The sequence below is a fragment of the Bubalus bubalis genome, chromosome 2 (genome assembly GCF_019923935.1).
Source record: "Bubalus bubalis isolate 160015118507 breed Murrah chromosome 2, NDDB_SH_1, whole genome shotgun sequence".
Taxonomy (NCBI): Eukaryota; Metazoa; Chordata; class Mammalia; order Artiodactyla; family Bovidae; genus Bubalus; species Bubalus bubalis.
The window spans coordinates 83,081,080-83,107,004 of NC_059158.1; the positions used below are offsets into that span (position 1 = coordinate 83,081,080).

Consider the following 25,925-nt stretch of genomic DNA (forward strand, 5'->3'; position numbering starts at 1 on the left):
TCATTCCCTTGCTTATTACAGTGTTGTTCACAATAGCCAGGACACAGAAATAACCTAAGTGTCTATCAATGAATGAATGGATAAAGGAGATGTGGCATGTATCATATTCTATATACAACTGAATATTATTCATCCATGAGGAAGAAAAATTCAGCCATTTGTGACGATATTAATGGCTTGGGGGATTTGGTTAAGTGAAGTCAGTCAGAGAAAGACAAATACCGTATGATATCATTTATATGTGGAATCTAAAAAAGCCAAACTCTTAAAAAAGGAGAATGATGGTTATCAAGGCCTAGGGGTACACAGTGAAGAAAACGGAGAGATACTGGTCATAGAATAGAAACTTCCACTTGGAAGATGAACAAGTTCTGGGGATCTAATGTACAGTGTTGTAATTATTGTTTAAATTATTATTAACAATAATGTATTACATAGTCAAAAATTTAAGAGAGTAGATCTTAAAAATTCTCCCTACAGAAAAAGGAACAATAATTATGTGATATTATGGAAAGTTAACACTACATAAGTAATATTTTGCCAACATATGTGTATCAGATCAACATGTTGTATACCTTAAAGTTACACAATATTATATATCAATTATATCACAATAAAATAGGAAAAAATCCTGGTGGTTGATGTATATTAAATAGTAAATAATTTTACAATAGTTACAGAGTTAAAAGGACAAAATATAAACTCAATTTTCCTAACTTATTAAGACAACAGAAGAAAATTAACTATTATTCACAACGCTAAAGATTTGCTTCCAACTGAAAACCAAAACAGAACATTCCCAATACACTTGACACTGCAACTATTACTTCTAGTCATCTCTAAACAAGGGAATAGATTTAACCTTCTATGATACAGTCTCTGAAGATAACACAGTGAGGACACAGACATAGTTGAGAAAGAATAGAGTCCTGGGCCAAACAGCTGTAAAAATGAAAACTTTATCACATCTGTAAAAATGAAACTTACACTTTTTTCCTCAGGGTTGTTGCAAGAATTAAAGGAATCTGCACAGAGAAAGTTCAGGACACATAGTATACACTAGATCAATATTCAATTTTCAGTCTATGATTAATCTAGCATGTTTTGAAAATTTCTTATGTGCCAGGCACTGGACTAGGTGCTTGAGAGTACCACTAAGCATGCTTAAAGGAGTTCAATTTAAGTTGGTTCATTCATTTACTCAACAAATATAATTTTAGCTACTTCTACTTGTCAGAAACCATTCTGATCACTTGTGATAAATTGGTGCACCAAAAAGATAATAATCTTTGTCCATTTGGAGTTTACATTATTGACAGAGCAGATAGAAATTACACAGTGTGCCAGAAGTTGTAAGTTTTAAGAAGGGAAAGGAACAAAAAAAAAAAAAAAAAAGGGAAATGAAAGGAAAAAAGAGTAAAGCAAAAAGTAAAGAGAAAGTTCAGCAGAGTATGGGGGAATCAAAAGAATGGAGTAGGGGAAGGGAGCTGAGATTTTTAATTGCATAGTCAGAATAGGCATCATTTAGAAATGCCATTTGAACACAGACTTGAAGCAGGTGAAGGAATTAGTTATGCAAATATCTGAGGCAGAAGCCTTCCAGGAAGATGAACCTCCCTAAAGACATGAGTGTTCCTGGAACATTCAAGAAATAGTAAAAGTGAATAGGGGAAAGAGAAATTGGAGATGATGTCAGAGAAATAATGTGACGGAGACCAGATTCAACTGAATCTTATCGGAAACTGTAACATAGTTTTTACTCTGAGAGCAATAAGCACACTTGGAGGATTTTGAGAAGAGATGTGGCACAATCTTACTCCCATCTGCTGAGTGTAGAAGGAAAAGAAGTAGATGAATAAAGTCCAGTTTTAAGAAACCAAGGCATAAATCCAGGAGAGATATGGTAATGGCTTGGACCAGGGAAGTAGCAGTCAAGATGCCAGGATGTAGTCAGCTTCTGGATGTATTCTGAAGATGAAATCAACAGGAATTCCATAGGGAATGGATATAGGATATGAAAGAAAGAGAATACTCAAAAGTGATTCTAAAGATTTTAGCCTGAGGATAAGTAAGACTAGAGTTATCCCCTAAGAAGTAAAATGGGGAAGGCAGGGTGTGGACCAGGTTGGTCAGGGAGAGGAAAATTCAGAAATGTAGTTTAGGGCATGTTAACTTTGAGTTCTCTTTGAGATATCAAAGGCAACATGTCAAATAAGCAGTGGGACACATAAGTCTTTTGGAAATTATGACTATTTACATGGCATTTAAAGCCACGGGACTCAATGAATCACAAGAAGGTGATGAAGATAGAGGGAAAAAAGAGAATCAGGGAATGGATCAGGGACACTCATAAGTAATGAACTTTGGAAAGGCAGAGTAAAGAGAAAAGTGATGTGGAAGAGTGAATAGAAGAAGAACCAAGACCATGTCCTGTCCTGGAATCCAAGAGAAGGAAGTATATCAAGGGAAATGCAATGATGCACTATGTCCAGTACTGCAATATGCTCAGCTAAGACAAAGACAGAATGGACCACTGGACAATATGGTGGTTCCTGTATTCCTATCAAGAATTGGTAAAATGGTGAGAGTAAAAACTTGACTAAAAGAGAATGGGTGGAGAAAAATGGACATAGAATATAACGAACACTCTTGATAAGTAATTTTGAAAAGGGGAGGACTGAAATGCAAAAGTAGTTGCTGAAAGAAGAAAAAAGATTTAACATATGAGCAATAATAAAATGTTTGCATGATCATACAGTAAGAAGCTAAAATTACTGGTGTAGGAGAGAGAGAAAAAAATTGCTGAAGTGGAGTCTTGTGTAGGTAAGAAGGAATAGGGTCTAGTGCACAGATGCATGGATTGTTTTAGGTAGAAGCAGAGGTAGCTGATTTAAGGTAACAGGTGGGAAGTCAGAATATGTGGGTGCAGAGCTTGGTGGGGAAATGCATTTAGTGAGAAAAGTCTTGAAAGAAAAAATATCTTCTGATTATTTCAATTTTCTCAGGAAACAACGTTGTCGACTAAGAGTGAACATGAAGTAGGGAGTATGGGTGGTTTGAGAAGAAAAGAAAGGGCATGAAATCCAAGTCCAGGAAACTGGGATATGAGTGGTCTAGGGAACGGTGGTATGATTGCTGGGCAGCATCAAGGGCCCACTTGGGTTTGGTGCTTGTGACCAGCTACATGGGTGCACACATGGAGTAAGGGGAGAGTTGGATATAACTAGGAGGGGATTTCACCAGGAAATTAAAAAAAGAGCGAGGGAGAGTTTGTTAAGTGTGTATGTAAGGAGTGACCATAGAATTTATTTAAAAAAGGAAAGAGGACATTAAGAACAGTGAAAGTGTGATAAGACCAATGAGTTGGGGTTTAGTTGGGTTAAAATACTGTTCAAGCCGGGGTTCTATCCAAAGAAACATGTCTTGATCAACACTGGAATTTTTTCTTCTATTTAATTCTCCCCCATTATCTCAATTATCTCCTTCTCAAATATCTGTTTCTTGTTGCTGAAAATTTTAACTCTGCTTAACTTGCTTTTTTAACATCAAGAATGCAATTGATACATCCTAGGTAAATCCTTATATCCATCTACAAAATTTTAAGTCTTATTTCAGCTGAATCTATTCTACTAAATCCATTTACTGAAGTTTAAAATGCTAGTTCTTATAATTTTCATTTATAAATTTCTATTTGGTTTCTTTCAAAATATACCTATTTTACTTAGTAGCATTTTTATTCCTTAACAGTTTATAATTTTAAATATGCTCATTTATATTTTATTACAGATTTTTTTATTATCCCAAATTCCTGAGATGCTAGTTCTAAATATTTTTTGTTATGTCTGGTGAATATCCCTTACGGTGGTTTATTTCTCATGTAGTTTACAATTTTTTATTATGAGTTTATCTTAAGATTCTTTTCCTTACATATTTAAAATTTGAGAAAATGATTTTACAAACTTTTACAATGATTTAGGTTTACAGTGATTTAGCAATTTTACAATTCCATCTGCCAAGTACTTGAGATGTCACTGACCTGATACTGATCTCTGGTTTAATTTATACAATGAGGAATTCCTTCACACAGAATGTTATATATCCAGAAGCTAAAGTGACTTGATTTACTAGTCACACACGGTCCTAGAGTTAATTCTTTCTAAAAGACTCCTCCCCCTAAAAGACAGGACGGAAACAAGTTTCTTTGAATTCCTATATCAGCAGATTACATTCTCTAATTCTCATTTCAGTAAAGGTACAACTCCTTAAGGCTCTATGCTGTACACAGGGATTCTGAATTTCAACTCTCCATATTACAAAGGTCAAGACTGCAGCCTCATGCATGCACAGGAATTTGGATCATTTTTCAAATGATCTCTTATCATAAATTCTATTTTTTCATGATATTCTAACCAATCTACTATCCTTCCTACAAGCCTAATAGGAAGTGTTGTTCACTTATCACTCTCCCATAAATATCATCCAACACAAGATATAGCACAGTATAATTATGCAATCACATAATTGCATAATTATTTGCTAATACTACCAAGACATGCTCATGCTGGAAGCATTTTATAATCCCAACTGCTCCTAGATATCAATATAAGACTTATTCAAAACTAAAAATATAATTCAAATAATTCAAAGCACTTCTTGAGGGTGGTTGATTCCTAAGACCATTTTATTCTAGTACAAAATTATTTTTTAGCAAGTAGACACAAAAAGATAACAAAAATTATGTTTACTTAACCTCAAAAATCTTTAATATATTCTAATAGATGTATTTAAATTTACCTTTGATTCTTAAACCATTTTTCCAAAAATTCCTACAAATAACAAAGGTCCTTATATGATAGAAATGTTTTCTTTATAAATTATTAATGTAGTTAGTAACTATATTTTCTTCCAAATAAAAGCCTTGATTTAAAAATTTAATGTCATATCACTGGTAAAGATTTACATTTTTGATTTGCTAAGTCCACCTCCATCTCTGCTTTCACCCACCTCAAATTTCTCTAATCCCAATACAGTAAGGTGGAGATTACACTAATGTATGACTATTATAGGGAGATAAGTGAATAGCTTTTACTTTTGAATTTTAATATGATTTCACTTCATGTTCTTGATGCAAGCCATCTTTTCCTACTTAGAAATAATACTTCAGTAGGCATATAGCCAATGGTATTTATCATGAAATGTATATACATTTTTAATGCTCTTAAAATCAATATAATATGAAATTACATTTTGATGAATAGAAGCTTATTTGCCTTCATTGGAATGATGACCTTTCTTCTTGTTTGAATCCTAAAGCAAGACCTTTTCCAACATAGCAAATAATTTTTCATAAATCTTACTTTTGCTATAATTAAACACTAGAGAAGATCATAGTAAACTTCTATTCTAGACATGAGACATGTGAAGTAGATACAGGCAAAACTACAAATCTGCAGTATTTTAAAATACAAAATCTATATTAAAACCATTTGAATTATTTTCCACTTGTTTGCAACCATTATCAGTATTTATAGCACACTGAGCAAAATGCATTAATGATTAATAGAGCAAGCAGTTATACAAGTAGGGAAAGTAGTGCTTTTTTTAACCACTGGAAGCATCTGAGAGTGATCTGGAGTTGGTATTAAAAGTATGTGTGAGTTTTGTTAGAAAAGTTTGGGTTTTTGTTTTTTTTTTTAACAGAAGTTTTAGAAGACCTTGATGTGTACTTTCTAGCATATTTTGCTTAGAGCAGGAATCTGAAAAATATTCTAAGCCTTACCTTGTGCTTCCTATGACTTACTAGAAAATAACATTATAAAATAAGTATTTCTCAAAGGGAAATACTTAAAACCAGACAGAATATAATCCCTTGAAAGTACCCTGAGCTGAGAAGTGATGGCACATATGTAACTGAGCAGAGCCCCATGGGCCTTCCAAGACAGTCCTCTCCCACCCCATGTCCTTCACCTGCCTCCTGTCTGTGGAAAAACTCCAACCAAAGAATAAATTTAATTAGAGAAGTAAGAAAATACAGAAAGGAAAATAGTCAAAGAAATACAAAGTAATAACACTTTAGCCATTAAACAAAGTCAAGGAAGGATCTTTAGATCCTTCTCAAGTGCTATGGACAATTTTCTGAGCCCTACCCTTTGAGATATTTTGCAGATACTGAAAGCCCCACCAGGTGGGAAATGCTGACTGTATATTGACCACAAGTGTATAGAGCCCAGGTGAGTTGGAACCAGAAAGACTAGCTGACCAAAGATTTATGCCTCAGGTCACAGCGAGACATAATGGCTACTTTGAACCATGTGATCAAGACAATCATCTCTGAAAATAGAAGATTACCCCGTCCCCAAAAGGTAACCCTTTCTTTTTTCCCTTTATAATCTCTGAGCAAAACCTGGGGAGATGGGGGGTTGGTTTTTTGCAACAAGAGTTATTCAGGAAAAGATGGAGACAAATACACATCAAGTTCTGAAATGGATAAGGTTTAACAGTCCACCTTCTCCACAGGATTGACAGTTTCCTCAATAGTTATCTTTCCTTTTACCCAACACTTGTGTCTCAGTGTTGGATTCTTGAAGCTAAGTTTGGTAACACTGGGTTTGCCACTGTACAGTTAGCATTTTCCAGTTTCCAGTTTCCAGTTAGAACATCTAGTGCCAAGCATCGCCCACGACAATGAGTGTTAGTAGAACCGAACTTGAACTACTGTTTCAATTCAAATCATCAATTATCCCAAGTACGCCCTCAAAGTGCCCATGCTGCTGGTCAGGAAAAGATGGAGACAGATAAACATCAGGTTCTGAAATGGATGGAAAAGGTTAAGAGTTCCACAGGTAGCAATAATAATCTAAAAATTTTTAATAACAAAAGAATAAAAGCAAACCCAAATAAAATCTAAATTATTAATATTTTAATAACTGCAGATTTGAGGCTAGATAATGATATTCTCATTTATAAAGCTTAGAAGCCTATGTGATAGCTATGAGACTATCTATATGTGACTCCCATGAGGCAGGGGTGAAATTTGCTTTATAGGGTTGTCCAAGGTCAGCCCTAAGGGAAGTTATCTATGTCTGTGCTGTGCTGTGCTCAGCAGTGTCCGACTCTTTGTGACCCCATGGTCTGTAGCCCAACAGGCTCCTCTATCGATGGGATTCTCCAGGCAAGAATCCTGGAGTGGGTTGCCATTTTCTTTTCTGGGGGTCTTCCTGACCCAGGGATCAAACCCGTATCTCTCAAGACTCCTAACTACTTTGCAAGTGGATTCTTTACCACTGAGCCACCTGGGAAGCCCCATCTGTGTCTCAGTTTAGTTCAGTTCAGTTCATTTCAGTTGCTCAGTGGTGTCCGACTCTTTGCGACCCCATGAATTACAGCACGCCAGGCCTCCCTGTCCATCACCAACCCCCAGAGTTCACTCAAACTCACGTCCATCGAGTCGGTGATGCCATCCAGCCATCTCATCCTCTGTCGTCCCCTTCTCCTCCTGCCCCCAATCCCTCCCAGCATCAGAATCTTTTCCAATGACTCAACTCTTTGCATGAGGTGGCCAAAGTACTGGAGTTTCAGCTTTAGCATCATTCCTTCCAAAGAAATCCCGGGACTGATCTCCTTCAGAATGGACTGGTTGGATCTCCTTGCAGTCCAAGGGACTCTCAAAAGTCTTCTCCAACACTGCAGTTCAAAAGCATCAATTCTTCGGTGCTCAGCTTTCTTCACAGTCCAACTCTCATATCCATACATGACCACAGGAAAAACCATAGCCTTGACTAGACGGACTTTGTTGGCAAAGTAATGTCTCTGCTTTTGAATATGCTATCTAGGTTGGTCATAACTTTCCTTCCAAGGAGTAAGCGTCTTTTAATTTCATGGCTGCAATCACCATCTGCAGTGATTTTGGAGCCCCCCAAAATAAAGTCTGACACTGTTTCCACTGTTCCCCATTTATTTCCCATGAAGTGATGGGACCAGATGCCATGATCTTCGTTTTTTGAATGTTGAGCTTTAAGCCAACTTTTTCACTCTCCACTTTCACTTTCATCAAGAGGCTTTTGAGTTCCTCTTCACTTTCTGCCATAAGGGTGATGTCAACTGCATATGTGAGGTTATTGATATTTCTCCCGGCAATCTTGATTCCAGCTTGTGCTTCTTCCAGTCCAGCATTTCTCATGATGTACTCTGCATAGAAGTTAAATAAGCAGGGTGACAATATACAGCCTTGACGGACTCCTTTTCCTATTTGGAACCAGTCTGTTGTTCCATGTCCAGTTCTAACTGTTGCTTCCTGACCTGCATACAGGTTTCTCAAGAGGCAGGTCAGGTGGTCTGGTATTCCCATGTCTTTCAGAATTTTCCACAGTTTATTGTGATCCACACAGTCAAAGGCTTTGGCATAGTCAATAAAGCAGAAATAGATGTTTTTCTGGAACTCTCTTGCTTTTTTGATGATCCAGTGGATGTTGGCAATTTGATCTCTGGTTCCTCTGCCTTTTCTAAAACCAGCTTCAACATCTGGAAGTTTACGGTTCACGTACTGCTGAAGCCTGGCTTGGAGAATTTTGAGCATTACTTTACTAGTGTGTGTGATGAGTGCAATTGTGTGGTAGTTTACTGCCACCTAAATGCCTGCTTCTGTTCCATGGCCTGTCAGGCTCATAGTACAACCCCAGCCAGGTCTTGAAAGAAGGAAGTAATATCCTATTCAGGCAATTCTAAACTGAACTCAGTTAATGTTACCCGAGAAAGCAGCTATTTCAGAGGCTTTATTGTAAAGGATGGGACTCTCATCATGTCTGTGCCTACTCAACGCTTCACATTCCTGTCCCATGGCTAGTTGAGTGCAAGGGAATGCCTAGAAGAGATGTGCTCTAGGAAAGATGTAAGAGGATTCTGGAACTGTCAATAGAAAGGGAGAAAGGGAGCTTTATAAAGGAGGTTAGTTCACCCTAAGGGAAGGACATTTGTAATTAAACTGACTTTCTTTTTTCTTTACACACAGCCCTGTGAAACTGCTAATAAAACCGAGGGAGGAAAAGGCAAAAGCTTGAATATTTAATTCAGATGCTGGCAAACCAGTCCTTACTAATCAAACTAAATGTATATATATATATATATGTGTGTGTGTGTGTGTTGGTCTAATCTTATTCAAGTTTAAAATAGAACCTGTTTTCAAACAGGTCATTCTGAATAGGAAATAGATAACCAAAGTAGATACAATAAGTTTAATGTGAAACAGTATTATTAGTTTCCAAATCAAGAATTCATATGATTAAAATATGCTCCGCTGGAAAGTGTTTTGATACTGAGGATGAATTATTTCTTCCAGAAAGCCCATATGCCATAAATAGTGTTTTCTGAGGAACCAACTGATTTAAATAGAAGAGATATTTTATCTCACAGACAAGGATGTCATTTCCAAGAACAGGGCACCTAAAGTGGTTATATTAGCTTTCTTTTATACCATCTCCTACCCTTTCTTCTGGTCTCAAAGGAAAAAAAAAATTCTCAAACATTCCCTCTTTTGTCTCTTGTAGGACTTCAATTTATTTTATTATTTTTTCTTTCTTCACTTTCTCTCTACTGACTTTATATCCTTACTGTATGAAGGTGTTGAGGTTTCTCTAATCCTAGCTTAAATCAAATTACCCTTAACAGTACCTTACCCTTCAAGATAAAAACATGTTATCTCTCTTTACCTTCACTGATAAATACCTTAAAATCTAAAATTACTCTTCAGCTTTCTCTTTTTCCACTTAGTCCTCAATTAAAGCTCATGTCTCTGTAGATCTACTAAACTTCTCTTAAAATCCATCCATGACCTAATAACAGGTCAGCTCCACCCTATTCTCTTATTAAACACTTTATGGGTTTGCTTTTGGTAGTCAATTTACCTGCTTTATCTCCTATGACCCTATTATTAAACTAACTCTAATTTATCCCATTATGTTCCCACAATCAATTAATATCCTTTCTAAACTTGTGTTATTCTACCACTCTAGCCACTTTTATTTTACCACTCCATTCCACTTTTGTTCCCTACTGATGTTCATTTATGTGTGACCTAATTCTTGCCACAGCTTCACACACATCCATATATTCAGCTTTACCTTCTAAACTGATATTTGAATGTAAAATTTTCACCATCTTCCAGATCATCTCTGTGTGGTAGTACAAATTAGTATGTAAATGCATAACATCAAAACCCAAATTCATTATCCTTACTTTTTCTGCCACAGGGAAAATAAATACAACACCCTCATGTTTCAATCAGGTTGGATTATTTACCAGTCTCTTTAATTTCCCTATATAACATCTTCACTATGTCTTAGTAATATTTGCATGCCTAACCTTTGTGCTTAGAATAAACAACTTTATATTTTTATTTATTTATACCTAGATCACTCTTAAAGAAATAATTAACTATCATATCCCCTTAAAATCATTTTCTCTGGGCTCTGAGTTCCTTGTGGACAGAAACTGTGACTTTTGGCTTATTGTGAATCTCAGGTTGTAACACAACACCTCGTACTGCATAGGTACTCATTTACCTGTCCCATTCACTTTCCCACCTTTCTTCATTTTTCATTTTGATGTTTATAATATTTTGAGTACAAGCACATTTCCATGCTACATTCCATGAGGTATAAACCATATGCCTTTGTTTACATCTCAGTCCCTTGCATGGACTGTTCTTGGTAGGTGTGTGCTGTACTGTGCTTAGTCGCTCAGTTGTGTCCGAGTCTTTGCAACTCCATGGCCTCTAACCTGCCAGGCTCTTCTGTCCATGGGGATTTTCCAGGCAAGAATACTGGAGTGAGTTGCTATGCCCTCCTCAAGGGGATCTTCCCAACCCAAGGGTAGAATCCAGGTCTCTTTTTTTTTTTTCCCCCCTCAAGATATTGAAATGCATCCTGTGCCCAAGAGGTGAAAAAAAGGAAGGCCAGGGCATGAGATGATGTTCAGGGTCAACAGACCACATGTATAGTCTGTTTTATTAGCTAGGAGGAATGGAGTTGCAAGATAGTATGTGACCGTCCATATCATTCATGGGCAGAGAGTAGGATAACATACCTCACCAAAGGGTGTAAGGAGAATACTAAGAAACAGAGCATCTCCATAGTTCTTTTATTCGTTTTCTTGGGTGCTTTGTCAAGACCCCTGAGAAAACTGAACACTGTATATGCTATGCCACTGTAACATGAACACTAAAAGAAAATACTTCACAAAATTTACTCCCCTGCACACACACACACACACACACACACAGAGTCAACATCAGTATACCTGGTACATGCCATTTGGATATGTTCACACTAGAGGTGAACTGTGTTACTGCTATGAAAGACTGAACGCTGTCAGTCAGTATTCTAGTCTTGCCTCTGATTCTAATTATGTGGCTCTGGGAAATTTTACTTACTCTCTCAGCCACAACTGTTTTTCTTTAAATAATGAGATAGGTAAATGCTAAAAATCTGAGTTCCTAAAAAATTTTCCTGTAACTAGAATTGTATGGAACTTATATCTCTTTCTAGATTCCACATGTGAAAGGAATTAATTTTTTTCTTAGTGGTTCAAACCATTCTGTAAGATCATTTCCCATAGCTTTCACAACCTCTGACATAGCACAACCACCACTTTACAAAAAAAAAAGAAAAAACGATGCATAAGATAGAAACATCCTGATGCACCTGCCACCTCCACCACCAGCATGACACACATACATACAAATACACTGCACTTTCAAAAGAGGAAGGAATCAGATATTTAAAAATGATCTTACAAAAATAATTTTTAAATATATTAAAATTCCATTATAAATTCACCTAAATGATGACTGGGACTTTTAAATTGTTTTCTTCCTGTTAATTTGATAATAATAACAACAGAATTTAGGGGAAAGCATGAGAAGCAGCAGAAAAGCAAGGCTGTGGCATCCAATTTCTAGCTCCTGAGTCATTCCACTCTTCAGCACAGCTAATGTCACATGATGAAAAATAATTTTAAATGTGAGCATCTTATACAACATCAACTATTTTAAATGGCCACAGTCCTATCCTCACAAATCTACCACAATCTAAGAAAAATTCATTTTCTCAGTAATTAATTTGTTTTCAGTGTCCTCCTCACAACCACACTGGAGGAAGGGCAGGGTCTGTACCATCATTCCAAGCCTACTAAACACATTACATAAATCTTCCACTCATGTGGGAGAAATGACTTACATATTTTTCATAAATGGGAAGAAAAAAAGCATAAATAACCCATATCATCATTACTGGCAAGAACTGCTCAGAAGGCCTTTGGGCTCAGGATGTGGACGTGCCTCGGAGGCTGCTATCAAAAGGCTCAGCCCTGGGCTTTGGAAAAGCCTGCTGCCATGTTAATCTGCTTCATTACATTTCTACAATTTGTTCACCACATTAAGGAGCAGTATTTCCCTCCTGAAAGGAAGATCCATTCTTCACTTTGAAAGCTTTATCATCAAAAGGTACACAAACATAGCCACAGAAATAGATCAGAAAGCCAAATAAATACTAAAATACAGCATGCTTAAGTCAGAGCTCATTTCAGGCTAGGAAGATTTAAAGATACAGAATAGCTAGAATTACAGCTTTTGAATCTCCTAGATCAAAATCCAAGCTCACAAAGCACACATTTTAAATGTTACCATTAACATAAATAACAATTCATTGGTAGGTCAAAGATAGAATCATTCTGGCTTACCTGAAATAAAGGGAATTGTAAGTCATAGCTCAGAATCCACATATGTGTTAAATATAATATTCTCCAATGCAGTTACTCAGAATTTCGGCTACAGTAGAAATTAAAATCTCACACGTGCGCCATCCTCACTGAAGAAGAAAAAACAAAAAGGAGGACTGCAGCATCCTCTCTGTTTTTGCCTTAGCTTTCTGTTCTGACATATACTCGATGGTACCCACTGTCTGTTAGAAAGCAGCATGCTAAACTGAAAAAAAAATAAATAAATGTAAGGCCGCATCTTACATGTCAGCTCCATCTCCTGGCCAAAAGGGGAATCATTTTCATTAAAGATCCCTTGGCAATGCCACATCTAGCAAGTTTGATGTGGTGTATAGCCCATAACTCCACTGTATTTGAAATTGACTACCTTAATTAACTACAAACTAAATATTTAAGAAGCATTAGAGTATGAATTTTTAAAATTTGTGGTTCACTTTGGGATTTAGCTCAATTTTCTTACATTGTATTTAAACTAACTGAAACTTGTCATAGCACTATTAAAATTTTAATGCTTACCTTAACTTTATTTGCCATAGCAAAAATAATATGTATCTCCTACAAAATAATTTTAGATGTCAAATTGATTTTTATTGAACACTTCTTTGTGGAGATGTCATATAAGTTTTTGCTACTAGAGAAATTCTGCATTACGTTATTTTGTTAATGTTATCTAGAAGATGTTAAAAGATTAAAGTGAAAGTTAATGAAGGGCAAGGGCTTCCCAGGTGGCTCAGTGGTAAAGAATCTGCCTGCCAATGCAGGAGATGCAGGGGGCACAGGTTTGATCTCTGGATCAGGAAAGTCCCCTAGAGAAGGAAACCCACTCCTTGGAAAATTCCATGGACAGAGGAGTCTGGGGTGCTGCAGCCCATGGGGTAGCAAAGAGTCATACATGACTGAGTGATTGAGCATGCAAATGAACATGTATGACAAGGAAATTAATAAACAACAAACTAGAAAGTCTTTAGTCAACTTAAGCTTTTAAAGATATTTCAAAATTTACAAATATAAAATTATATGCTACATGAATTTAAGAATTGTGGTATCCTATGGTGTGTAGTTATATCTTATTAGAAGGATAAGAGAAAAATATATTATTATGATAATGCATTTAGTAAATAACACCAGTTATACTGAGCATGGAGAAGGCAATGGCACCCCACTCCAGTACTCTTGCCTGGAAAATCCCATGGACGGAGGAGCCTGGTGGGCTGCAGTCCATGGGGTCGCACAGAGTCGGACACGACTGAAGCGACTTAGCAGCAGCAGCAGCATACTGAGCATATTACATGCTCAATATGTATTTATTTTTTCTATGCTTAAGTGTGAAGTTCTGGTTAATTGTTAAAGTTTTAAATAACCATATGGATTGTCCTTCTTCAACATTTTCACAATACCATGTAAATCTGAAGACAGACATATGTATGGACTGAAGTCCTCCCTACTAGTGTTTTGATATTCCAGTTTTGTCTTTCCAGCTGCTGCAGAAAACAATGTGACGCTGTCCGTGGTACTGAAAATCAATTTCCGAACTCAAAGGGTCTAGGTTTTAAGTGAAAGTGAAGTGAAAGTTGCTCAGCCGTGTCCGACTCTTTGAGACCCCCATGGACTATACAGTCCACGGAATTCTCCAGGCCAGAGCACTGGACTAGGTAGCCTTTCCCTTCTCCAGGGGATTTTCCCGACCCAGGGATCGAACCTAGGTCTCCAGCATTGCAGGTGGATTCTTTACCAGCGGAGCTACTAAAGAAGACAAAGAATACTGGAGTGGGTGGCCTATCCTTGTCCAGAAGATCTTCCCAACCAAGGAATCGAACCAGGGTCGCCTGCATTGCAGGTGGATTATTTACCAACTGAGTTATCAGGGAAGCCCTCTAGGTTTTAAACTGGTCTGAAATGTTGTCTTTGTAATATTTCATGTAAATTTTATTTTTAAAAGTGCTATATAATCAAGAATAATTTACAATATCTAAGATAAAAGTAATTAATATTTTATCCACAGAATATATAGTATACATACTGACCAGAAGCCATGATTAAGATAAATATATTCAATAAAAATATAAGTCATGCTTCTTTGGATCCTCTATATAATACTTAATTTTATTCTTGATGAAGTTATATTATACAGACTGTTCCAGCATTAGTTCCCACACTGAACAGATGAAGGTACTTAAGCCTTCTCTTCAGTAAATTCAGAGTCAAGTCAATAAGCAAGTCAGAAGAACAAATCTGTTTCTCTAAACTTTACCTTACTTCTGTTTCTACAATATCATTAACACATATTTGTATGGTTTTTAAAATACATAATAAAATTGCAAATATAAACAATTTAAATGACTTGGAAGATCAAATTATTTAAATATACACACTCAAACTCTTGCCTTGCATAAGCTTCTGGCAAAAATAGGATACTGCTATAAACCCTCAGGCCACATCAGTTCAGTTCAGTTCAGTCGCTCAGTCATGTCTGATTCTTTGCAACCCCATGGACTGCAGCACGCCAGGCTTCCATGTCCATCACCAACTCCTGGAGCTTGCTCAAACTAATTTCCTTGAGTCTCTGACGCCAACCAACCATCTCATCCTCTGTCATCCCCTTCTCCTCCTGCCTTAAATCTTTCCTAGCATCAGGGTCTTTTCAAATGAGTCAGCTCTTCCCATCAGGAGGCCAAACTATTGGAGTTTCAGCTTCAGCATCAGTCCTTCCAAGAACACCCAGGACTGATCTCCTTTAGGATGGACTGGTTGGATCTCCCTGCAGTCCAAGGGACTCTTAGAGTCTTCTCCAACACCACAGCTTAAAAGCATCAATTCTTTGGTGCTCAGCTTTTTTTATAGTCCAACTCTCACATCCATACATGATGACTGGAAAAACCATAGCCTTGACTAGGTCAGTAGACAGACCTTTGTTGGCAAAGTAATGCCTCTGCTTTTGAATATGCTATCTAGGTTGGTTATAACTTTCCTTCCAGGGAGTAAGCGTCTTTTAATTTCATGGCTGCAATCACCATCTGCAGTGATTTTGGAGCCCCCCAAAATAAAGTCTGACACTGTTTCCACTGTTTCCCCATCTATTTATCATGAAGTGATGGGACTGGATGCCATGATCTTCATGTTCTGAATGTTGAGCTTTAAGCCAATTTTTTAACTCTCCTCTTTCACTTTCATTAAGAGGCTCTTTAGTTCTTCTCACTTTCTGCCATAAGGGTGGTGTCATCTGCATATGTGAGGTTATTGATATTTCTCCCGGCAATCTTGATTCCAGCTTGTGCTTCTTCCAGCCCAGTGTTTCTCATGATGTACTCTGCATAGAAGTTAAATAAGCAGGGTGACAATATACAGCCTTGACGAACTCTTTTTCCTGTTTGGAACCAGTCTGTTGTTCCATGTCCAGTTCTAACTGTTGCTTTATGACCTGCACATAGGTTTCTCAAGAAGCAGGTCAGGTGGTCTGGTATCCCCATCTCCTTCAGAATTTCCCACACAGATTGTGATCCACACAGTCAAAGGCTTTGGCATAGTCAATAAAGCAGAAATAGATGTTTTTCTGGAACTCGCTTTTTCGATGATCCAGCAAATGTTGGAAATTTGATCTCTGGTTCCTCTGCCTTTTCTAAAACCAGCTTGAACATCTGAAAGTTCACGGTTCACATACTGCTGAAGCCTGGCTTGGAGAATTTTGAGGATTACTTTACTAGCGTGTGGGATGAATGCAATTGTGCAGTAGTTTGAGTATTCTTTGGCATTGCCTTTCTTAGGGAATTGGCATGAAAACTGAACTTTTCCAGTCCTGTGGCCACTGTGGAGCTTTCCAAATTTGCTGACATATTGAGTGCAGCACCTTCATAGCATCATTTTTTAGGATTTGAAATAGCTCAGCTGGAATTCCACCTCCTCCACTAGCTTTGTTCATAGTGATGCTTCCTAAGGCCCACTTGACTTTGCATTCCAGGATATCTGGCTCTAGGTGAGTGATCACACCATCATGATTATCTTGGTTGTAAAGATCTTTTTTGTACAGTTCTTCTGTGCATTCTTGCCACTTCTTCTTATATTTTCTGCTTCTGTTAGGTCCATACCATTTCTGTCCTTTATTGAGTCCATCTTCACATGAAATGTTCCCTTGGTATCTCTAATTTTCCTGAAGAGATCGCTAGTCTTTCCCAATCTATTGTTTTCCTCTATTTCTTTGCATTGATCACTGAGGAAGGCTTTTTTATCTCTCCTTGCTATTCTTTGGAACTCTGCATTCAGATGAATATATCTTTCCTTTTCTCCTTTGCTTTTGGCTTCTCTTCTTTTCACAGCTATTTTAAGGCATCCTCAGACAGCTATTTTGCTTTTTTGCATTTCTTTCTCTTGGGGATGGTCTTGATCCCTGTCTACTGTACAATGTCACAAATTTCCATCCATAGTTCATCAGGCACTCTGTCTATCGTATCTAGTCCCTTAAATCTATTTCTCACTTCCATTGTATAATCGTTAGGGGTTTGATTTAGGTCTTACCTGAATGGTCTAGTGGTTTTCCCTACTTTCTTCAATTTAAGTCTGAATTTGGCAATAAGGAGTTCATGATCTGAACCACAGTCAGCTCCCAGTCTTGTTTTTGCTGACTGTATAGAGCTTCTCCATCTTTGGCTGCAAAGAATATAATCAATTGATTTCATTGTTGGCCATCTGGTGATGTTCATGTGTGGAGTCTTCTCTTGCATTGTTGGAAGAGGGCGTTTGCTATGACCAGTGGGACCTCTGGCAAAACTCTATTAGCCTTTGCCCTGCTTCATTCTGTACTCGAAGGCCAAAATTGCCTGTTACTCCAGGTGTTTCTTGACTTCCTACTTTTGCATTCCAGTGCCCTATAATGAAAAGGACATCTTTTTGGGGTGTTAATTCTCAAAGGTCTTGTAGGTCTTCATAGAACCGTTCGACTTCAGCTTCTTCAGCATTACTGGTTGGGGCATAGACTTGGATTACTGTGATATTGAATGGTTTGCCTTGGAAATGAACAGAGATCATTCTGTCCTTTTTGAGACTGCATCCAAATACTGCATTTTGGACTCTTTTGTTGACTATGATGGCTACTCCATTTCTTCTAAGGGATTCTTGCCCACAGTAGTAGATATAATGGTCGTCTGAGTTAAATTCACCCATTCCAGTCCATTTTAGTTTGCTGATTCCTAAAACGTCGACATTCACTCTTGCCATCTCCTGTTTGATCACTTCCAATTTGCCTTTATTCATGGACCTAATATTCCAGGTTCTTATGCAATATTGCTCTTTACAGCATTGGGCCTTGCTTCCATCACCAGTCACATCCACAACTGGATGTAGTTTTTGCTTTGGCTCTGTCTCTTCATTTTTTCTGGAGTTATTTCTCCACAGATCTCCAGTAGCATATTGGGCACCTACCAACCTCAGGAGTTCATCTTTCAGTGTCCTATATTTTGCCTTTTCATACTGTTCATGGGGTTCTCAAGGCAAGAATACTGAAGTGGTTTGCCATTCCCTTCTCCAGTGGACCACATTTTGTCAGAACTCTCCACTGTGACCTGTCTGTCTTGGATGGCCCTACACAACATGGCTTATAGTTTCATTGAGTTAGACAAGGCTGTGGTCCATGTGATTAGATTGGTTACTTTTTGTGAGTGTGGTTTTCAGTGTCTGCCCTATTGATGGAGAAGGATAAGAGGCTTATGAAAGCTTCCTGATGAGATTGACTGACTGAAGGGGATACTTGGTCTTGTTCTGATGGGCGGTGCCATGCTCAGTAAATCTTTAATACAATTTTCTGTTGATGGGTGGAGCTGTGTTCCCTCCCTGCTATTTATCTGGGGCCAAACTATAGTGGAGGTAATGAAGATAATGACCTCCCTCAAAAGATCCCAGGCATGTACTGCTACAGTCAGTGCCCCCAACTCTGCAGCAGGCCACCACCGACCCACGCCTAAAATGTTGACGTTCACTCTTGCCATCTTCTGTTTGATCACTTCCAATTTGCCTTGATTCATGGACCTGACATTCCAGGTTATTATGCAATATTGCTCTTTACAGCATCGGGCCTTGCTTCCACCACCAGTCACATCGACAACTGGGCAAAAACTACACCCAGACACCTACCGGAGACTCCCAGACACCCACAGGCAAGACTCCTCTGGGGGGTCACTGTTTCTTTTTCCAGGGTGCACAAGGTTCTGTTGTGCCCTCCAAGAATCTATTTCCCAGTCCTATGTAAGTTCTGGCCTAAATGCAAATTCACCCATCCTACCATCTTGCTGGGACTTCTCCTTTGCTCTTAGACATGGGGTGTCTCCTCACAGCCGCTCCAGTGCCTTCCATCTTACTGGGGTTTCTCTGACCTTGGATGTGGGGTATCTCCGCACAGCCGCTCCAGTGCCTACCGTCTTATTGGGGTTTCTCTGACCTTGGACGTGGGGTATCTCCTCACAGCTGCTCCAGTGCGTACCATCTTATTGGGGTTTCTCTGACCTTGGACATGGGGTATCTCCGCACAGCCAGTCCAGCACAGCGCAGCTGCCGCTCTTGACCTTGGACGTGGGGTATCTATCCACGGCTGCTCCAGCCAAGTGCAGGTGCCGCTCAGAGCACATAAACTATGGTAATTTTCAGCAAAGCACTCCTAATGGCCAAAAATATTGAACTCATAAGATTAGAACACGATATGTCACAAACATGGAATATCACTGAAGCTTCACTTGATCTTTAAAATCATGGAAACTTTATAATAATTTATATAACATTTGAATACTTCTCTTAAAACATCAATTGTTTTCCCACTATTTTGAATGTAAAATTTACCCTTTATGAAGGTATATTTAACTTATCTTGGGATTTTACAGATCTCCAGGTACACCACCATACGCTCCTGGGATCATAACATCCCAGTTTGAAAACCATGAAATTATGTAACATAAAGTCACTTTATTTCAGCAAAAAGGTAATTACTTGAAACCTTTTTTCATGTATTCCTTTCAAGCATATAACTTCTATTTTGACTAATCACAAAAGTAGGAGTCCAGTATGAATAAGTGATACCTCATAAAATATATTTGCACTCTTCATTTTTAGCATGCTCTGTAGAAGTCACAGTGTAAGTGTTGCCGCAATCCTTTTTTCCTCTTCATGTTCATGTCTTTTGCAATGTGAGTAGCATTAAGAGATGGGAAACTATTTTTTCATCTTTTATCTGGGCTGAACTCATGATTTGGCAATAAAAGGTAATGAAAGTGACATTGTTCCAGATTAGTCCTCAAAATTTCTTACATACTTCTGCTTTCTCTCTGGGAGCTCTCTCTGACCATCACATGAACTAGCCTGGGCCTGCCTAGTGGAGGACATGAGACCACAGGGAGCAGAGACCATTTCCTGGCTGTGAATTTCTAAGAACAGCTAGTCCTAAGCTGACCTGGCAGCTGTGATGCAAGTGAATGAGCAAATCCACCCTAAAATCAGCTGAGTCTAGCTAGGATCAACCGAACCAAAAAATTATGAATTAACTAAAGGTTTGTTTGCATTAGATCCAATTTCTTCACGTTCAACCCCATGGTAAATTTGTGATCATAATATTAAAAAGCATTTGAAACATTTGCTTATTTCTTTCTTTTTGAAATACTTTCTACACTTGTTTTTTCTTGGCACCATTCTATAAGGTAGTTCCTCTACACACGGCTGCTGCTTCTCATTGTCCTTTACTGATCTCCTCCTCCATTTCCTTAGCTTGAATATTGACAGGATCCAGAAAGCAATCTTTCACAACTCTCAAATTAGTTACTGTTCTAGCTTGGACCTGTCTCCTAAACTCCAGACTTAGTATATTCAAGTGGTATTCATCATTTTCACACCCTATTAATATGTCAAAAGTGAGGTTCTCCATCTTCAGTTCAGTTCAGTCGCTCAGTCGTGTCTGACTCTTTGCAACCCCATGAATCGCAGCATACCAGGCCTCCCTGTCCATCACCAACTCCCGGAGTTCACCCAGACTCAACGTGCATCGAGTCAGTGATGCCATCCAGCCATCTCATCCTCTGTCGTCCCCTTCTCCTCCTGCCCCCAATCCCTCCCAGCATCAGAATCTTTTCCAATGAGTCAACTCTTTGCATGAGGTGGCCAGAGTACTGGAGTTTCAGCTTTAGCATCATTCCTTCCAAAGAAATCCCAGGGCTGATCTCTTTCAGAATGGACTGGTTGGATCTCCTTGCAGTCCAAGGGACTCTCAAGAGTCTTCTCCAACACCACAGTTCAAAAGCATCAATTCTTCGGCCCTCAGCCTTCTTCACAGTCCAACTCTCACATCCATACATGACCACAGGAAAAACCATAGCCTTGACTAGATGGACATTTGTTGGCAAAGTAATGTCTCTGCTTTTGAATATGCTATCTAGGTTGGTCATAATTTTCCTTCCAAGGAGTAAGTGTCTTTTAATTTCATGGCTGCAGTCACCATCTGCAGTGATTTTGGAGACCAGAAAAATAAAGTCTGACACTGTTTCCACTGTTTCCCCATCTATTTCCCATGAAGTGATGGGACTGATGCCATGATCTTCATTTTCTGAATGTTGAGCTTTAAGCCAACTTTTTCACTCTCCACTTTCACTTTCATCAAGAGGCTTTTTAGTTCCTCTTCACTTTCTGCCATAAGGGTGGTGTCATCTGCATATCTGAGGTTATTGATATTTCTCCCAGCAATCTTGATTCCAGCTTGTGTTTCTTCCAGTCCAGCATTTCTCATGATGTACTCTGCATGTAAGTTAAATAAGCAGGGTGACAGTATACAGCCTTGACGGACTCCTTTTCCTATTTGGAACCAGTCTGTTGTTCCATGTCCAGTTCTAACTGTTGCTTCCTGACCTGCATACAAATTTCTCAAGAGGCAGATTAGGTGGTATTCCTATCTCTTGAAGAATTGTCCACAGTTTATTGTGATCCACACAGTCAAAGGCTTTGGCATAGTCAATAAAGCAGAAATAGATGTTTTTCTGGAACTCTCTTGCTTTTTTGATGATCCAGTGGATGTTGGCAATTTGATCTCTGGTTCCTCTGCCGTTTCTAAAACCAGCTTGCACATCAGGAAGTTCACAGTTCACATATTGCTGAAGCCTGGCTTGGAGAATTTTGAGCATTACTTTACTAGCGTGTGAGATGAGTGCAATTGTGTGGTAGTTTGAGTATTCTTTGGCATTGCCTTTCTTTGGGATTGGAATGAAAACTGACCTTTTCCAGTCCTGTGGCCACTGCTGAGTTTTCCAAATTTGCTGGCATATTGAGTGCAGCACTTTCACAGCATCATCTTTCAGGATTTGAAAGAGCTCAACTGGAATTCCATCACCTCCACTAGCTTTATTCATAGTGATGCTTTCTAAGGCCCACTTGACTTCACATTCCAGGATGTCTGGTTCTAGGTCAGTGATCACACCATTGTGATTATCTGGGTTGTGAAGATCTTTTTTGTACAATTCTTCTGTGTATTCTTGCCATCTCTTCTTAGTATCTTCTGCTTCTGTTAGGTCCATACCATTTCTGTCATCTTCAGTTAATAGCAATTCCATTGTTCCAATTACTTAGACCAAAAGTTTGTATCACCTTTGATACTTCCTTTCATGTTTCACATGTTATTAATATTAGTTTTTGAGTACTGTTAACTTCAAAATGTATCCAGAATCTAACTCACTACTTCACTAATTTATGTTGCCATAAGTTAGTTTCATTTCTATTTTGTATTTATGCAGTTCTTCTTAACTGATGTCTTTTTCTACTTCTTTTGCCTTTGCTATAATCTATTCTTAACACAGGAACTAGGTAATCCTATTAAACTATAAGTCCTATAATGTACTTATCTCAAAATTTTCTAGTGGAGACAATTCTGCCTCAGATTAAAGCCAAGGCCTGTCTAATGCACTTTACTTCTCTTTTCTAATTACCTTTGCCTTTACTCACTCTACTTTAAGGCTTCCCTGGTAGCTTAGATGGTAAAGAATTTGCCTGCAATGTGGGAGACCTGGGTTCGATCTCTGGGTTGGAAAAAATCCCTGGAGAAAGAATGGCTACCCACCCCAGTATTCTTGCCTGGAGAATTTCATGGACAGAGGAACCTGGCAGGCTACAGTCCATAGGGTCACATAGGTCACTCTACTCCATCCTTTCTGGTCTTGTTGCAGTTACTCAAACATGGCAGCAATTTTCCTTCTTTGGGAAATTCCCAACTTTTGATCTCCTTGTCTGTAATACTCTCACCTGGGCTCCTCATATCTCACTTCTCTCATTCTGGGTCATGGCTCAGAGCCACTTCCTCAGTGAGGCTAGCTTTGACCCCGAACACCATGCCCTAACTCCCCTCTTCTGTTTTTATTTTTCCCTGTAGCTGATAGACCATACATTTTATTTACTGTTGCCTTTCTAAGGAAAACATAAACTCCATGAAGGCAGAATTGTTGGTTTCATTCACTGCTATAAACCTGGTTCCTAAAACAGTATCTGGGGCATATTTAAAAACTTCCCAAATAATGAATGAATGTCTTAGACACAGAATATGCATTTTTATTAATACATCATGGAAATGTTATTATATTTATGTGTGAATTCATATGTTATTATGAATATGTCTGTCACAGAGTGTGAAAAATGAGGTAAATAGCATGGTCTTTAATTAAACAATCATCCTAGATCTAAACAGAAAGTTTGACGTAGTGTGGGTATTCAATAAATACATTGAGCTAATTACATAAATTTTGAAATTAGATCACTAAGATTTTGAGTTATTTTCAATGACATTCTGAAAAAATTTTGCTAAAATATCACCTAACAATTCATTTCATATTAACATGCTTTGAAAGTGACAGTAAAAGTTGCTCAGTCATGTCTGACTCTTTGCAATCCCATGGACCATACAGTCCATGGATTTCTCCAGGCCAGAATACTGGAGTGGGTAGCCATTCCCTTCTCCAGGGGATCTTCCCAACCCAGGGATCGAACCTGGGTCTCCCGCATTGCAGGCAGATTGTTTATCAGCTGAACCACCAGGAGAGCTTTACCAAACTTTGAATAGATTTTGAAAAGACCACTATAATTGTATTTTGTTAAAAAATGTTTATTTTCATGAGCGCAGGAGGAGAAGGGGATGACAGAGGACGAGATGGTTGGATGGCATCACGGACTCAATGGACATGGTGAACTCTGGGAGTTGGTGATGGACAGGGAGGCCTGGTGTGCTGTGGTTCATGGGGTCACAAAGAGTCGGACACGACTGAGCGACTGAACTGAACTGAGAATAGTTTTAACTGCTTAAAAATAATTATAAAAATATTAGCAATGCTTCCCATTATGTGTGTGTATTGATATCTATCTGAGAGAATATATATATAATATATATACTCATAAAACTTGAGTTGACATTCATTTGGCTAAAACAACAAGCCAATGACATATAATTTCTTAATGATTTATCTCTCTGGCACTATTTTAATCATAAAATCTACAGTTTTATTTTGGCAGGTCAGTTTTCAAAATTACTTTAAATTTTAGGGATAAAAGCAAGTGTAGAGGTTAATTTTATGTACCAGTTTCACTGGTCAAGAGGAACCCAGATTGAACATTATTTATGAGTGTATCAGTTAGGGTTCTGGATGAAATTAGCACTTGAATTGGTGGACTCAGGAAAGTAGACTGTCCTCAGAGTGGGAGGGCAACATTCAGTCCATTGAGAATCTAAATAGAAGAAAAAGCGAGGAAAGAAGGCATTTCTCCCTTAAAAAAAAAAAAGCCTCCCTTCTTAGGCTAAGGGCTTGTCTCATGTTTTTCTGCTCTCAACTGAGATTTGCACTTTGGGCTCCTTTGGTTCTTAAGCTTTAGGACTCAGACTGAAGTATTTCACTAGTTTTTCTGGGTTTCCAGCTTTATATCTGTGTATAATATTGTTTACTTTATATATTATATATTACATAGATAATAAATTGAATATAAAATATTTTTATATTATGTTTATATTATATTGTTGTATGTATTATAGATGATACATTATATAGATCCTACATATAATATTATTATCATAACAGTACAGATATACACATGCATGTTCTATTTCTCTGAAGAACCCCAATATAGTAGGTAAGCCTTATTTCACCTCCATTAAGTTGTAGATATTGATTAAGACTTCATTTTGTAACTCTTTACCACTTCTCACTCAACTTTTTAAAACTTCTGTGTAATTCAAGAAATAAAGGAAGATGAAAAACCCAACTGTCAATGCAGGAGACATAAGAGATGCAAGTTGGGAAGATCCCCTAGAGGAAGGCACAGCAACCTACTCCAGTATTCTGGCTTGGAGAATCCCATGGACAGAGGAGCCCGGTGGGCTAAAGTCCATGGGGTTGCAAAGAGTCAGACATGACTGAGCAACCTAGCACAGCACAGTACAGCATGGTATGTTATTAAATGATGGATGAAAAAATAAAAGGGAAATAAAAATTAGGCTAGCAAAAGCATATAATTTCCATAAACAAAATTTGATAGAGTATTTGCCATAAACTTTTGAAAGAGGAGGTGTGAGAAATAATTTCAGCAAGTTAATGTTTACTGAGTTCTGTTTATGTGCCAAGCACTTTGCATAGATTGTCTCATTAAATTCCCACAGCAGGCCTATAAACTAGGTTTTAATTTTTTTCCCCTAATAAAGATGGAGAAAATAAGCCTAAAAATCTCTCAGCTGGCAAAAGATGTTTCTTGAACTCCAACTCAGACCTCAATTTTCGATGTTTGGGCTCCATTTGAATCCTTTGAGACTCAGGAGATAGGAACTCCAAGGAAACTATCCCAGTGACCTTTAGAATGTATGTGCTTTTTGTTCCAGCCCCAGGTCTCATTAGTTATGTGAGCATGAAGAGCAAGAATGGAAGTGGGGAAAGGATAAACTTCAGGTGTGCTTCTCCTCACTGGGACATTTTTGAGTCAGGAAATAGCAACCCACTCCTGTATTCTGGCCTCGGAAATCCCAAGGACAGAGGAGCCTGGTGGGCTACAGTCTATGGGGTCACAAAGAGTCGGACATGACTGAATTGACTACGCATGCCATGGGTTTACAATGGAAGGACTGTACATAGATGGAAGGACTAACATAGAAAGACAGGAAGAGAAACCAGGTT

At 38.2% G+C, this 25,925-nt stretch overlaps 1 protein-coding gene across 1 annotated transcript in view; it reads right to left on the bottom strand.

Moving 5' to 3' along the window:
• SCN2A (sodium voltage-gated channel alpha subunit 2) overlaps positions 1-12,946 on the bottom strand; it is a 139,905-nt gene extending 126,959 nt beyond the window's left edge. Inside the window, exon 1 of the mRNA XM_025275753.3 lies at positions 12,733-12,946. The gene's annotated coding sequence lies outside the window, so the exon portion shown is untranslated. The remainder of the gene's footprint in view (positions 1-12,732) is intronic.
• Positions 12,947-25,925: the final 12,979 nt, after the last annotated feature.